The sequence below is a fragment of the Schistocerca nitens genome, chromosome 2 (genome assembly GCF_023898315.1).
Source record: "Schistocerca nitens isolate TAMUIC-IGC-003100 chromosome 2, iqSchNite1.1, whole genome shotgun sequence".
In the NCBI taxonomy this organism is placed as follows: domain Eukaryota; kingdom Metazoa; phylum Arthropoda; class Insecta; order Orthoptera; family Acrididae; genus Schistocerca; species Schistocerca nitens.
In genome coordinates, this window is record NC_064615.1 from 1,047,994,960 (window position 1) to 1,048,010,288 (window position 15,329).

Genomic DNA, 15,329 nt, shown 5'->3' on the forward strand with positions numbered 1-15,329 from the left:
CCGCTAAAATTCAGAAACGAGTCTTGGTACGATCAAGGGAGTTATGTGGTGTGGTATCCCTGTATCCCCCATCCATGAAGAAGGTTCCCGTTTTTACCTGAAGGGCGTGCTTTTGAAGATATAAGGGCTGAGAACTTTCGCCCTCTATAAATTTCTAGAACATTCCAGAGTATTCGAGAACATTCCAGAACATTCGAGAGCATTCCACAGCATTCCAGAATGTTCCACAATGATTCGGGATGTTATGGAATGTTCGGAAATAGTAAGGAACATTCGAGAAGAAATGGTTCAAATGGCTCTGAGCACTATGGGACTCAACTGCTGAGGTCATTAGTCCCCTAGAACTTAGAACTAGTTAAACCTAACTAACCTAAGGACATCACAAACATCCATGCCCGAGGCAGGATTCGAACCTGCGACCGTAGCGGTCTTGCGGTTCCAGACTGCAGCGCCTTTAACCGCACGGCCACTTCGGCCGGCATTCGAGAAGATTCCAGAATGTTCGGAAACATCCCGAAATACCCCAGATGATTGTGGAACATTCTAGAACACACCAGAATGTTGTGGGATGGCCTGGAACATTGTGGACCATTCGAAGCCTTTTTGTTATGTTCTGGAATTAGCTCAAATGGCTCTGAGCACTATGGGACTCAACTGCTGTGGTCATAAGTCCCCTAGAACTTAGAACTACTTAAACCTAACTAACCTAAGGACAGCACACAACACCCAGCCATCACGAGGCAGAGAAAATCCCTGACCCCGCCGGGAATCGAACCCGGGAACCCGGGCGTGGGAAGCGAGAACGCTACCGCACGACCACGAGATGCGGGCTGGAATTAGCCACTGAAGGGACTACCCATTGTCAGGTGTATATGAAGCAAGACGCGTCGTGGGTTCGAACGTCAGGTTCTTATCAGTGACAAAGGGCGAAACAGAAAAAGTTGTGCAGTAAGTAAATAAAAACTAAACAGTGGAGTGTGAGTAGTTAAAATGATACATTGACTGAATGTAAATCGAAAATAAAGTGTGAAAATTGTGTGAAGTGTACTCAGTATATTTTTTAATGAAAAGTTGATATCATTTATATTTTAGACAATGCCCAAATGTAAAACAGGAGCTGACCTTAACAGTTCTGGAGCAAAACGACGAAAACAAGAACAGCAGCGAAAAAACGAAACACGTTTTAAGTTTCCAACGCACGAGAATGATCACCGTGAGAAGCAGATAAACCGAAGAACAACAAAATGAACGGACTGAAGAATCAACAGTCTTACAATAACAGACAATGAACTCAAGCCAGCCACGAAAATATCACCCTACGAGAAGCGCGCAGGAGGATAAGCAAACAGTACAACCTAACAAATGAAGCATTTCTTTCCGAGCAGCGCTATAACTGTGGGCAACGGTTACGAAACGAAATTTAAATGAGGAAGCACTTACCAGAACTTCCCACGGCTACCCATTATCTGTAAAGCTCTTCCACGTCGGCCGGCGACGTAACTCGACCGCGAATACTGCGCAAAGCCGCGTCGCTATCGCGACGGCAGATCTCCGGAAGTCAACTGCGAGCAAACGGGGACACGGGTGCGGATGGTAGGCTGCGGGCTCTTCAAGGACGCCGGGCGGAGAGCGAAAGAGGAGAAGAGAAAGCAAAGAAAAGGGAAAGTGCGTGGGCCGACGGTGCTGCCCCCAGGCGACCGGCCGGCGCAGCTCCCAGCTGTCCCACTGACATGGCCTCTCTCTTCTCCTAGCCCAGCCTAGGAGCCGAGCACTTGTCGCAGCCTACTCTGCAAGCTCCTATAGGCTCTGTCGTGTTCTTCTTCGTGGAAGTAACTACTATTACGAAAATGTGATTTTCTGTCGTGCTACAAGGTCGAGTCACAAGCCAAGCAAGATCGTAAGAGATGGAAACGAGCCACCGTGGTACAACAACCGAGTGAGAAAACTGCTGCGGAAGCAAAGGGAACTTCACAGCAAACATAAACATAGCAAAAGCCTTGCAGACAAACAAAAGTTACGCGAAGCGAAATATAGTGTGAGGAGGGCTATGCGAGAGGCGTTCAATGAATTCGAAAGTAAAGTTCTATAGTACTGACTTGGCAGAAAATCCTAAGAAATTTTGGTCTTATGTCAAAGCGGTAGGTGGATCAAAACAAAAAGTCCAGACACTCTGTGACTAAAATGGTACTGAACCAGAGGCTGACAGACTAAAGGCCGAAATACTAAATGTCTTTTTCCAAAGCTGTTTCGTAGAGGAAGACTGCACTGTAGTTCCTTGTCTACATTGTCGCACAGATGACAAAATGGTAGATATTGAAATAGATGACAGAGGTACAGAAAAACAATTAAAATCGCTCAACAGAGGAAAGGCCGCTGGACCTGATGGGATACAAGTTCGATTTTACACAGAGTACGCGAAGGAACTTGCCCCCCTTCTTGCAGCGGTGTACCGTAGGTCTCTAGAAGAGCGTAGCGTTCCAGAGGATTGGAAAAGGGCACAGCTCATCCCCGTTTTCAAGAAGGGACGTCGAACAGATGTGCAGCACTATAGACCTATATCTCTAACTTCGATCAGTTGTAGAATTTTGGAACACGTATTATGTTCGAGTATAATGACTTTTCTGGAGACTAGAAATCTACTCTGTAGGAATCAGCATCGGTTTCGAAAAAAGACGATCGTGTGAAACCCAGCTCGCGCTATTCGTCCACGAGACACAGAGGGCCATAGACACGGGTTTCCAGGTAGATGCCGTGTTTCTTGACTTCCGCAAGGCGTTCGATACAGTTCCCCACAGTCGTTTAATGAACAAAGTAAGAGCATATGGATTATCAGACCAATTGTGTGATTGGATTGAGGAGTTCCTAGATAACAGAAGACAGCATGTCATTCTCAATGGAGAGAGGTCTTCCGAATTAAGATTGATTTCAGGTGTGCCGCAGGGGAGTGTCGTAGGACCGTTGCTATTCACAATATACATAAATGACTTTGCGGATAACATCGGAAGTTCACTGAGGCTTTATGCGGATGATGCTGTAGTATATCGAGAGGTTATAACAATGGAAAATTGTACTGAAATGCAGGACGATCTGCAACGAATTCACGCATGGTGCAGGGAATGGCAATTGAATCTCGATGTAGACAAGTGTAATGTGCTGCGAATACATAGAAAGAAAGATCGTTTATCATTTAGCTACAAAATAGCAGGTCAGCAACTGGAAGCAGTTAATTCCATAAATTATCTGGGAGTAGGCATTAGGAGTGATTTAAAATGGAATGATCATATTAAGTTGATCGTCGGTAAAGCAGATGCCAGACTGAGATTCATTGGAAGAATCCTAAGGAAATGCAATCCGAAAACAAAGGAAGTAGGTTGCACTACACTTCTTCGCCCACTGCTCAGCAGTGTGGGATCCGTACCAGATAGGGTTGATAGAAGAGATAGAGAAGATCCAACGGAGAGCAGCGAGCTTCGTTACAGGATCATTTAGTAATCGCGAAAGCGTTATGAAGATGATAGATAAACTCCAGTGGAAGACTCTACACGAGAGACGCTCAGTAGCTCGGTACGGGCTTTTGTTGAAGTTTCGAGAACATACTTTCACCGAGGAGTCAAGCAGTATATTGCTCCCTCCTACGTATATCTCGCGAAGAGACCATGAGGATAAAACCAGAGAGATTAGAGCCCACACAGAGGCATACCGACAATCTTTCTTTCCACGAACAATACGAGACTGGAATAGAAGGGAGAACCGATAGAGGTGCTCAAAGTAGATGTAGAATGTCACCACTGCCTGCGTTCGACGTAAAAGTGCAATAACCGTACACAGAAGCGGATGGCAGCACTAGCAGTGGAGGGTAGATAAAGCGTTTCGCAGGGACGCGGAAAACAGTGCTGTCGTTGTCATAATGTTGAAACGGGGCCATTTATCCAACGTCCAAATGGATATGATCGTTGGCTTTCGGGTCAAAGGTGGAAGCATTTCTAAATCGGCTACGTTCCTGAACTGTTCGCCTGGTGCCGTGGTTAAAGTATACCGTACATGGCAAAATGGCGCAAACCCAAAACTGGCGCCGAGGCAACTGTTGGTGCACCACGGGCCATAGATGACAGGGTTCAGCCGGCCGCTATGGCCGAGCGGTTCTAGGGGCTTCAGTCCGGAACCGCGCTGCTGCTACGGTCGTTGGTTCGAATCCTGCCTCGGGCATGGATGCGTGTGATGTTCTTAGGTTATTTAGGTTTAAGTAGTTCTAAGTCTAGGGGACTGATGACCTCAGATGTTAAGTCCCATAGTGCTCAGAGCCATTTGAACAGTTTTTTGACAGGGGTCAACAACGGCAGCGGAGATGTCTACGGGCGAATAAATGTGCAACTGGCGAGCAACTGACCGTCCAGATGAACCGAAGAGCTATCATCAGTGTTCCACCAACTACCGTTGCTGTGAACGTTTCTACCTTGGGGCCTCTGCGACGGGCGCCTGGTTCATGAACCCACGCCGAACGTCGTCGTCATTCCCGAAATGCCTGACTCGCAGTGGTTTTTTCATCAGAGAAAACAGTTACTGGGCACCATCGCAGGAGAATGCCGGGGATGAGTCAAAATTTGAAGGTCCGAAGAAGCAGCATGTGTGACTGCGTCCTTTGCAGTATGAGATGGAGGCTGTCGTGTTTAGGTTCACAGTTCCCTGTTCCCACGGTAGGAGATTTCGTTAGTATCCTTCTGTGATGGTCTGCGCTTTACTAGTATAATATAAACTGCCAGGAAAAAATTAGTACACCCTTTTAGAGGTTTTCTGATCACACAAAATTTACTGTTGCAGCAGTGCATATGGAGTACATGAAATGATTACATTTACAGATCAATAGCACAAGCGGTTCTTAGGTACCCAAGTAGAAACTCCCATATTAGTAAGTGGTGTAGCCTCCACAGCCGGTAATGCAGGCGCTGTCTCTGGCATCCAGTCGATCGTATAGATGGCGAATATTGTCCTGGGATACATTATGCCATGCCTGACTGACCTGTTCACGTAGTTCTCTAAGAGTTGTTGGCTGACAAGTGGCATTAGTCACTTCTGGCCGAATCATATCCTATACGTGTTCAATTGGAGACAAGACCGGAGATCGCGCTGGCCAGGGAAGTTGCTGCATGTCTTGCAGAGTGTGTTGTGTTTCACAGGCGAGCATTATCCTGTTGGAGCAGCACATCACCTTCTGGTTGCAAGCACGGCAAAAGAACGAGTCTAACAACATTCTGCACGTACCGAGCGCTGCTTAGCGTCCCGTCCAGAAACACCAAAGGTAAATAAGAGTTGAAGCTGAAGTTAAAATCTTCTGGGTTTTTAGGCCGCGTCATTTTTCTTCTAAAATCTTCGACGTTTCGACCCCTCTGCTGGGATCTTCCTCAGGATCTTTTGGTGTCCACTACTGCTAGAACACTGTCAGAGACGTGTGTCGCGTCCACTTATAAAGGGGGAATTTTCTAGCGTTCGTGCTGGAGAAGTGATAGTATTGGTTAAAATTGATGTGGCTACCATTGGTGGGCCATAGTCATAGGCTAATACAGAAGAAGGGGCGTTGGTAGCTCATTTCCTGTGGGTACCATTGGTGGTCATCGTCATTGGATATAAAGGCACTGTTCCACACTTATGCTGGAGAAGGGTTATTGGTTGAAATGCCTGCTACCGCTATTGGTTGGTCGTCATCAGTGGCTAGATTCGAAACAAACAGAGCAAGAGAGGGGGAATGTTTACCCAAAATATTATTGTCCGCCTAGGTCACTTGCAGCGCGTTGTTTATACCGCACACACACCGCGGCCGCGTATTTACTTCCTTGCTGGCGGGGAGCCACGATGCCGGAAACCTATATCCGTCCTCTCTATTGAAATTAGATGAATTCTTAGAAATTTCAACCGCTTCTCGGACCTTTCTCCTATAAATGTTTGTTTCTTTAGTCAGTACACGTACGTTATTAAAATCGATGTCAGAGCCACAGTTCTTGTGATGTTCCGCTACTGCCGATTTTGCACTTTGATTTAGCCGCATGTGCCGTTGGTGTTCCTTAATGCGTTCTTTAACAGTTCTTCCCGTTTCGCCTATATACACTTTGCCGCAGCTACATGACACTTGGTAGACGCCTGCATTGTGGAGGTAATCAGGTGCATCCGTTTTCCGTCCGGTTCCACGCCATTCTTATTAGTGTTAGTCGGCTTTCTGTACACTCTGTGACCTAGAGTGTTATCAGATCTTCTGTATACCAACACATCTAGGAACGGGAGACCGACCTCACTCTCAACCTCCAAGGTGAATTTTATTTTGGGGTGAATTCCATTTAAGAAATTGTGGAATGCATGAAGTTCTTCTTCGCCGTGTGGCCATATAACAAATGTATAGTCCACGTAACGGAGCCGGCAGTAAGGCTTCAAAGGAGCACTACTTACCGCCTGTTGCTCAAAATGTTCCATAAAAACGTCAGCTGCAGCTGGCGAAATGGGTGAACCCATAGCAAGGCCGTCAGCCTGTTCATAGAATTCACCATTGTACTTAAAATATCTCGAGCGAAGACATAATTCAATTAAGTCACAAACATCTGGAGCAACATTCTCTCTTATGATCTCCATTGTATCTGATACTGGGACGTTAGTAAATAACGATGTCACATCGAAGCTAACAAGAACGTCACCTGCGGATATCCTGTGTGCGTATAATTTCTAAAACATGTTTCGAATCTTTTATAAAAGTATTTGTTTTACCAACGAGATGTCTCAGTTTGCCAGATAACCAGTGACAACGGCCACGAAAGCCTGCAGACTTACATAAAACGCTTGTATGGGCAAGAGGTTTATACCACCATCAGCAGACTTACATAAATAAGAGTTGTAGCTTATCACACTGCAGATCGTAAAGCCATCGGCACACGGACCGTGCATCCGAACGTTGTGCGTTGAGGGTGCCGAGTTTCTGACGTCATAGCGTGGAATAGCACGCTCGGTAGTCTTTCCGAAGGTGCAGAGCAATATCTGGCATGTCAGATATTCTGAGCGTGCGTCTGAGCGTTGACCAATGAGATGGCACAACGCCACCTACGTCACAAGCACGCCGTCTCCCTTCAGTACAGAGTTGTGAGGCGCCATATTGGCATTCATTTCAAGCCTATATGTATATATGCCGTTTCTGAGCACCAGCAAATTGAGAATCGATGGAAAACCCGTTGTTAACTGTGTGATTCGTTCCAATAAAATAATGAGAAACATCATATTCGTGGCAAAAGAATTATTGTAACTTGCGTCTTATGAGAGTAGGGTATTTGAAGGCGCATTGTTCTTGGTACAATTTGTCATAATTAAATTTCAATTAGTAACATATCTGCGATTAAGGGTTTCAACAAGGTGTAACATAATACGATTTGACACAAGTGGTCTCATGTTGGTTTAGTGTAATGAGTAGCGTCACTGTCCTCGATTGAGTTCATTGTTGGGCAATAGTTCGCGTCTTCACGCTACTCAATTTTTATTCCTAACATTCGCGTTTTTATTAGGTTCTGATATTTTATTATAAGTTTAATATGAGTATATACTATAATATTTGGTGTTATGTAAATATAAGTTTACCTTTTTTTGAGGGGTGACTTTGTCCGATTGGCTTAATGTGAAGGACAGCTTGCGCTACTTGTATAAAGATATTTTGCTCCTTTTTCTTTAACACTTCGTAATTCACATGTTGCAAAAATTCTGCTACTGGGTAGGAACAGTGATCAAGTAAGACTGACCTTGTGGATTTACTAAAATGTGGAAATGATGAAATAATGTTTATCTTATGCGGAGAAGTATTCCAAATTTGTAACGCACTGTTTGTAATGGAACTTTTATAAGTCTGTGTACTTATTGATTGGACATGGTACTTTCCTTTTCGTGGACGATGGAGGAAATGTGCGTTTTAACAGAGCTAACGTGGGAATTTTAGGCGCGCCCGTTGAGTAAACCGTGTGATTTACGAACTAGAAGCATCTCTCACTGCCGCTGGAGTGCGTTGCGATAGCGTATACCACGTTGGGGCCCACGTACCGTATGCTCAAGTCGCATCGTTCCTGAGCGTTCAGCAGCACGTTGAACTTGGCACGCTCAACGTTAACGCTCGACAGTACGGTCTGTGTGCCGACGGTTTAACAACATTTTGCACGTACCGAGCGCTGGTTGGGGTCCCCTCCAGAAACACAAAAGGTGAATGAGAGTTGTAGCTTATCACAAAAATGGTTCAAATGGCTCTGAGCAGTATGGGACTTAACTTCTGAGGTCATCAGTCCCCTAGAACTTAGAACTACTTAAACCTAACTAACCTAAGGACATCACACACATCCATGCCCGAGGCAGGATTCGAACCTGCGACCGTAGCAGTCGCACGGTTCCGGACTGCGCGCCTAGAACCGCGAGACCACCGCGGCCGGCTAGCTTATCACACTGCAGATCGTAAGGCACTGGGTGGGATCAGTGTTTCTTGTAGGAATACTCTCTACAAGACAGCGCTCACCAGGCTAATAACCATCACTTGTATACAGGAAGAATCAGCTGTCACGGCTGAAGATTACGATGCTTCATTCCATCTTCCAAGAGGTCTTCTGACAGCATCAATATTGCTGTGCACGTCGACGCTCTGACGTCAGTGGAAGACAGGCTAGAGTTGTGCGTGCCCGTCGTCCCACCAGTTCGCAATAATCTGTGTTGACACGTCTGTGCTTATAAGCCCTCTTATATGAGCTCAGCTGATGAACTGCTACTGCTGCCCTTATACTAAGACCATCCTGGCGGGCGTCTGTGCTGCGTGGACGTCCGGAACCTCGTCTACAGGTGTCACAACGATCACGTGACCACTGATACGAGCATCGTCGCGCAACCGACACAACTCGTCCAACTTGTGCGACAGAGTTCTCCAAAAGGACCATCCCGCCACCCGGAAGGCCACAATTTGGTCCCTACCAAACTCGTTCACTGGGCTGTAGGAAGCACGGGTACGCTTCAGTGGATTGGTTCCCTGCTTGCTTCACACCTTTGCAACACGCGGAGCCTCCTGGCTGTGAGCATTTGCTATTAAAGGGTAGACACATATGGCGATCTTCTGGTAGCTATGCCACTACGCTACGTTCGGCAGACGACGGTGAAACCATTATTAGTACATCTGTCGGCCGTGGTGGCCGAGCGGTTCTAGGCACTACAGTCAGAGAACCGCGCTACTGCTACGGTCGGAGGTTCGAATCCTGCCTCGGGCATGGATGTGTGTCACGTCCTTAGGTTAGTTAGGTTTAAGTAGTTCTACGTTCTGGGGGACTGATGACCTCAGAAGTTGTCCCATAGTGCTCAGAGCCATTATTAGTACATCTATTACCCCCCACACGGCATATGCCGTCATCGGATCAAATTCGACGTTTTCTTTGCAGGTGTACTAATTTTTTACGCACTTTATTTGAACCCAAGACAACGGCCCTGCCGCAGTGGATACACCGGTCCCCGTGGGATCACCGAAGTTAAGCGCTGTCGGGCGTGGTCGGCACTTGGATGGGTGACCATCCAGCCGCCATGCGCTGTTACCATTTTTCGGGGTGCACTCAGCCTCGTGATGCCAGTTGAGGAGCTACTCGGCCGATTAGTAGCGGCTTCGGTCAAGAATACCATCATAACGACCGGGAGAGCGATGTGCTGACTCCACGCCCCTCCTATCTGCATCCCCCACTGAGGATGACACGGCGGTCGGATGGTCACGGTAGGCCACTCGTGGCCTGACGACGGAGTGGTTTTTTTATTTGAACCAGGGTGTGGCAGTACCAAAAAGCAAAAAGGGAACAAACAAAAAAACACTCCGCATCCACTTGGCCAATGAAGATTGAGTCTTCGCCTTTTGCAGTAGTGGTGATTCCACGTGTTTCCACTGCTTGCGTTGCTCCCTTATCTCGTGGCCACAGCGATACATCTAGCATTCGTCCATAGTGATTAGGTGGCTAAAGAAGTCATCTGGACTGGCCTAACACAGCTGCAACACTTCCATTTATGCCTCGGTCCCGCGGGCTGTTTGAATGGGTGTGAGCAGTCGCAGAAACCAGCGAGCGGCGACTGCATCACGCTCGAGTCTTCTGATCCATCAGCGATTTTCACTTTTTTCCACAGTCGCCTCGGTTGTGATAGCCAGTCTTCGAGCACCAGGACTTCTACCTTTCTTGCGATTCCTGGTACTTCGCGGAGAGGTGGTCTTTCAGTTCGTTCTTCGTCAAGTATATTTGTTTGACCACAATAGAAGCGTCTGCGCCATCTAACCAGTGCCATGTGATGGTTCATTGTCGCCATATACTTCCAGTAGATCACAAATCAGCATGGCTTGATGCAACATTGTTATCTTTCAAATGCAGAACATGAATCACCAGTTTGTGATTGGAGTCCGCCATTTTGTTTTGGGTCTTGTAGCAGCGTGATACGGTACTGGGACTTGGGCTTTTCAGTGTGTACCAGTACTTCAGACATGGACTTGCAAACAAACTAAAAATTAATTACGTAACATTTTTTTTCGAGGCCATAATCAAAATTTTATGACCAACCCTCGTACAGTGGAACTGTGTCACTTCAACTAAATTTGCTCATTATGGTTTGAGAGGGCTCGACTCCTTACCGTTGTGATAATTGATTGGCCGCGAGACAAATTAAATATTGTTTACCGATAGGTTTTCAAACTAAAACGAATTTTTAATGAAGTCATGGGATTTTGTAACTTGATTTTACTTTAACAGAAGTCATCTAAATAAGCTTACTGATACTCAAGCCGATATTAACATAAGCGGTACTCTTTGGCGACAGACAGCCTACCCCAAATATACGAGGGCAGTTCAATAAGTAATGCAACACATTTTTTTTTCTCGGCCAATTTTGGTTGAAAAAACCGGAAATTTCTTGTGGAATATTTTCAAACATTCCCGCTTCGTCTCGTATAGTTTCATTGACTTCCGACAGGTGGCAGCGCTGTACGGAGCTGTTAAAATGGCGTCTGTAACAGATGTGCGTTGCAAACAACGGGCAGTGATCGAGTTTCTTTTGGCCGAAAACCAGGGCATCTCAGATATTCATAGGCGCTTGCAGAATGTCTACGGTGATCTGGCAGTGGACAAAAGCACGGTGAGTCGTTGGGCAAAGCGTGTGTCATCATCGCCGCAAGGTCAAGCAAGACTGTCTGATCTCCCGCGTGCGGGCCGGCCGTGCACAGCTGTGACTCCTGCAATGGCGGAGCGTGCGAACACACTCGTTCGAGATGATCGACGGATCACATCAAACAACTCAGTGCTCAACTTGACATCTCTGTTGGTAGTGCTGTCACAATTGTTCACCAGTTCGGATATTCAAAGGTTTGTTCCCGCTGGGTCCCTCGTTGTCTAACCGAACACCATAAAGAGCAAAGGAGAACCATCTGTGCGGAATTGCTTGCTCGTCATGTGGCTGAGGGTGACAATTTCTTGTCAAAGATTGTTACAGGCGATGAAACATGGGTTCATCACTTCGAACCTGAAACAAAACGGCAATCAATGGAGTGGCGCCACACCCACTCCCCTACCAAGAAAAAGTTTAAAGCCATACCCTCAGCCGGTAAAGTCATGGTTACAGTCTTCTGGGACGCTGAAGGGGTTATTCTGTTCGATGTCCTTCCCCATGGTCAAACGATCAACTCTGAAGTGCATTGTGCTACTCTTCAGAAATTGAAGAAACGACTTCAGCGTGTTCGTAGGCACAAAAATCAGAACGAACTTCTCCTTCTTCATGACAACGCAAGACCTCACACAAGTCTTCCACCCGAGAGGAGCTCACAAAACTTCAGTGGACTGTTCTTCCTCATGCACCCTACAGCCCCGATCTCGCACCGTCGGATTTCCATATGTTTGGCCCAATGAAGGACGCAATCCGTGGGACGCACTACGCGGATGATGAAGAAGTTATTGATGCAGTACAACGTTGGCTCCGACATCGACCAGTGGAATGGTACCGTGCAGGCATACAGGCCCTCATTTCAAGGTGGCGTAAGGCCGTAGCATTGAATGGAGATTACGTTGAAAAATAGTGTTGTGTAGCTAAAAGATTGGGGAATAACCTGGTGTATTTCAATGCTGAATAAAACAACCCCTGTTTCAGAAAAAAAATGTGTTGCATTACTTATTGAACTGCCCTCGTATGTAAAAAGTGAACCTCTGTAAAGTATGGCAGGTGACGAGCAGGGATAGAAACTAAATTCGGTTCACCAGTGAAGTTTGATGAACTATTTTCGTACAGCGATCTTATCTAAACTACCTTTTCAAAACTAACTCCAGGTAAACTATTTTCTCACATGACCGTTCGAGGAAATATGAAATATTCAGTACCGTAATGTAGTGGCGCGTCCTAAATAGTCTTACCGATAATTTAATTAAAATTCATGGTGATTTCTGATTCACGAACAGTAGGCCGTGGCCCAGGGCAAGTTTCTTTGCACAACGTTTAGTCCTTAGTGCTGGAGACAATCTCAGAAGCTATAAAGGAGAGCTAGTTGATTTTCAAACTCTGCATGCCTTACGGCCTAAACGCAATGGCGGAACCATTGAGTTGTGACGTCGTAATTTCACTGCCAAAGATTGCAGAGTCGCACCGACATGCGGTAAGCAGCTTGTGCAGTAGAAGATTTGACGGTGTTTATTTTGTTCAGCACTAAGGCTTACTGCTGGTTCATTTCAGTACTACTTCTCTTCTGTTACAGTTGTTTCTTTGGTTTTGAATTTCTACGTGTAGTACAACAATAGCATCGAAGAATCGCTGTTCAAGGTTTGGCTTCGACATACCGGCATATCCGTCCACATTACCTCATCGATACCCTATCAGATAACAGTCTTGAACACATTGGGATTACATATCGCAATGATATATCATTGTGTCCACGGACAGAACAAGACAGAGTCCGCACTTAAACAGGGATTGTTGTAATACGCTCAAGTAATTATGTGTCGTTCGCAGCTCTTGGTCTCGCGGTAGCGTTCTTGCTACCCGAGCACGGGGTCCCGGGTTCGATTCCCGGCGGGGTCAGGGATTTTTCCTGCCTCGAGATGACTGGATGTTGTTGTGTTGTTGTGTCGTCTTCAACATTATCATTCATCCCCATTACGGTCGGAGGACGGCAATGGCAAACCACCTCCTTGCCTGTAAAGAAGTATGCCGGCCGCGGTGGTCTCGCGGTTCTAGGCGCGCAGTCCGGAACCGTGCGACTGCTACGGTCGCAGGTTCGAATCCTGCCTCGGGCATGGATGTTTGTGATGTCCTTAGGTTAGTTAGGTTTAAGTAGTTCTAAGTTCTAGGGGACTAATGACCACAGCAGTTGAGTCCCATAGTGCTCAGAGCCATTTGAACCATTTTTGAAAGAAGTATGGGTATCATCATCAATTATGTGCCACCATTGTATTGAGCTTTTGAATGAAGTTTTTGTCTTCCTTCATATAACCAAGTATTATGTTGCCTGTAGGGAACCAATAGCAGCAGAATGGATCCGTCAGGAGAGCTCAGGCTGCCCAAGTCGACTGTTGGTAATGTGACTGTGAAGTGCAAACACGAAGGAACAAACAAAGCTAAATCATGTCCAGACAGATCTTACGTATTGGACAGGGGTCGTCGAGCATTGCGTACGGTGGTTATACAAAATCACATGAAATCAAAGTAAGGATTTACTCGTGAATTCCAAAGTGTTACCAGCAGCCCAGGCAACACAAGGTGCATAGGTATTTAAAAAGAATAGGGTACAATGGTCGAGCAGCCCCTCATGAGCCACATGTTTCTGCAATCAGTGGTAAGCAACGCCACTAGACAGTTCATAATTCGAAATGACTGATTTAGAATTATGAATCTGATGGAAGGGATTGAGTTTGGCGAATGCCACGAGAAGGCTACCTGCCGTCACATGTAGCGCCAACAGTGAAGTGCGCAGGAAGTGTTGTTAAGGTACAGAGATGTTTCCGTGGTTAGTGGGTCGTCCGTTTATTGCGCTTAAGAAAAGGACAAATGCGGGATGATATGAACACATTTAACAGCTTTGCGTATTGCGTGCAGTAGAGGAGCAGTTCAGAAACTTTGATTCTATGTATAAGTGTGGAAGTGGACCCTGCCATAAGGGAACATCTGTGAAATGTCTCAAATGGCTCTGAGCAGTATGGGACTTAACTTCTGAGGTCATCAGTCCCCTAGAACTTAGAACTACTTAAACCTAACTAACCTAAGGACATCACACACATCCATGCCCGAGGCAGGATTCGAACCTGCGACCGTAGCGGTCGCGCGGCTCCAGACTGTAGCGCCTAGCCGGCCAGTGTGGCCGAGCGGTTCTAGGCGCTTCAGTCTGGAGCAGCGCGACCGCTACGGTCGCACGTTCGAATCCTGCCTCGGGCATGGATGTGTGTGATGTCATTAGGTTAGTTAGGTTTAAGTAGTTCTACGTTCTAGGGGACTGATGACCTCAGAAGTTAAGTCCCATAGTGCTCAGAGCCATTTGAACCCATTTGTAGCGCCTAGAACCTCTCGGCCACTCCGGCCGGCTAGGAACATCTGTGAAGGAATGGTTTGTGGACAACAACATTCCTGAAATGGACGTGCCGACCCATAGTCCCGACGTGACCCCAAAGGAACATCTTTGGAATGTGCACACTGACTTCATTCCAGCGTGCAACATGGCAGTAAGCACTAAACAAAGAAAAGTGCGAGGTCATCCACATGCATACTAAAAGAAATCCGATCAATTTTGTGTATACGATAAATCGCACAAATCTAAGGGCTGTCAATTAGACCAAATACCTAAGAATTACAATTACGGGCAACTTAAATTGGAAAGTCCACATAGATAATATTGTGGAAAAGGCGAAACAAAAACTGCGCTTTGTTGGCAAAACACTTAGAAGATGCGACAAACCCACTAAAGAGACGGCCTACATTGCACTTGACCGTCCTCTGCTGGATTATTGATGCACGGTATGGGATATGGGATCCTTACCAGGTAGGCTTGACGGAGGACATCGAAAAAGTGCAAAGAAGGGCAGCTCGTTTCGTATTATAGCGCAATAGGGGTGAGAGTGTCACTGATATGATACGAAAGTTGGGGTGGCAGTCACTGAAACAAAGGCGGTTTTCTTTGCGGCGAGATTTATTTACGACATTTCAATCACCAACTTTCTCTTCCGAATGCGTAAATAGTTTGTTGACACCCACCTACGTAGGGAGAAATTATCATCATAATAAAATAAGATAAATAAAAGCTCGAACGGAAAGATTTAGGTGTTGCTCTTTCCCACGCGCCATTCGAG

General features: G+C 46.3%; 1 protein-coding gene across 2 annotated transcripts in view; it reads right to left on the reverse strand.

The window, feature by feature from the left end:
• The window catches only part of LOC126237389 (mast cell tryptase-like), a 130,233-nt gene that overhangs the window by 84,346 nt on the left and 30,558 nt on the right, over nucleotides 1–15,329 (reverse strand). The window contains exon 1 of one of the 2 annotated variants that reach the window (XM_049947476.1): nucleotides 1,441–1,547. The exons of the other annotated variant lie outside the window; for it this stretch is intronic. The gene's annotated coding sequence lies outside the window, so the exon portion shown is untranslated. Of the gene's footprint in view, nucleotides 1–1,440; nucleotides 1,548–15,329 lie in introns of those variants that run through there. 2 annotated transcript variants of the gene reach the window in all.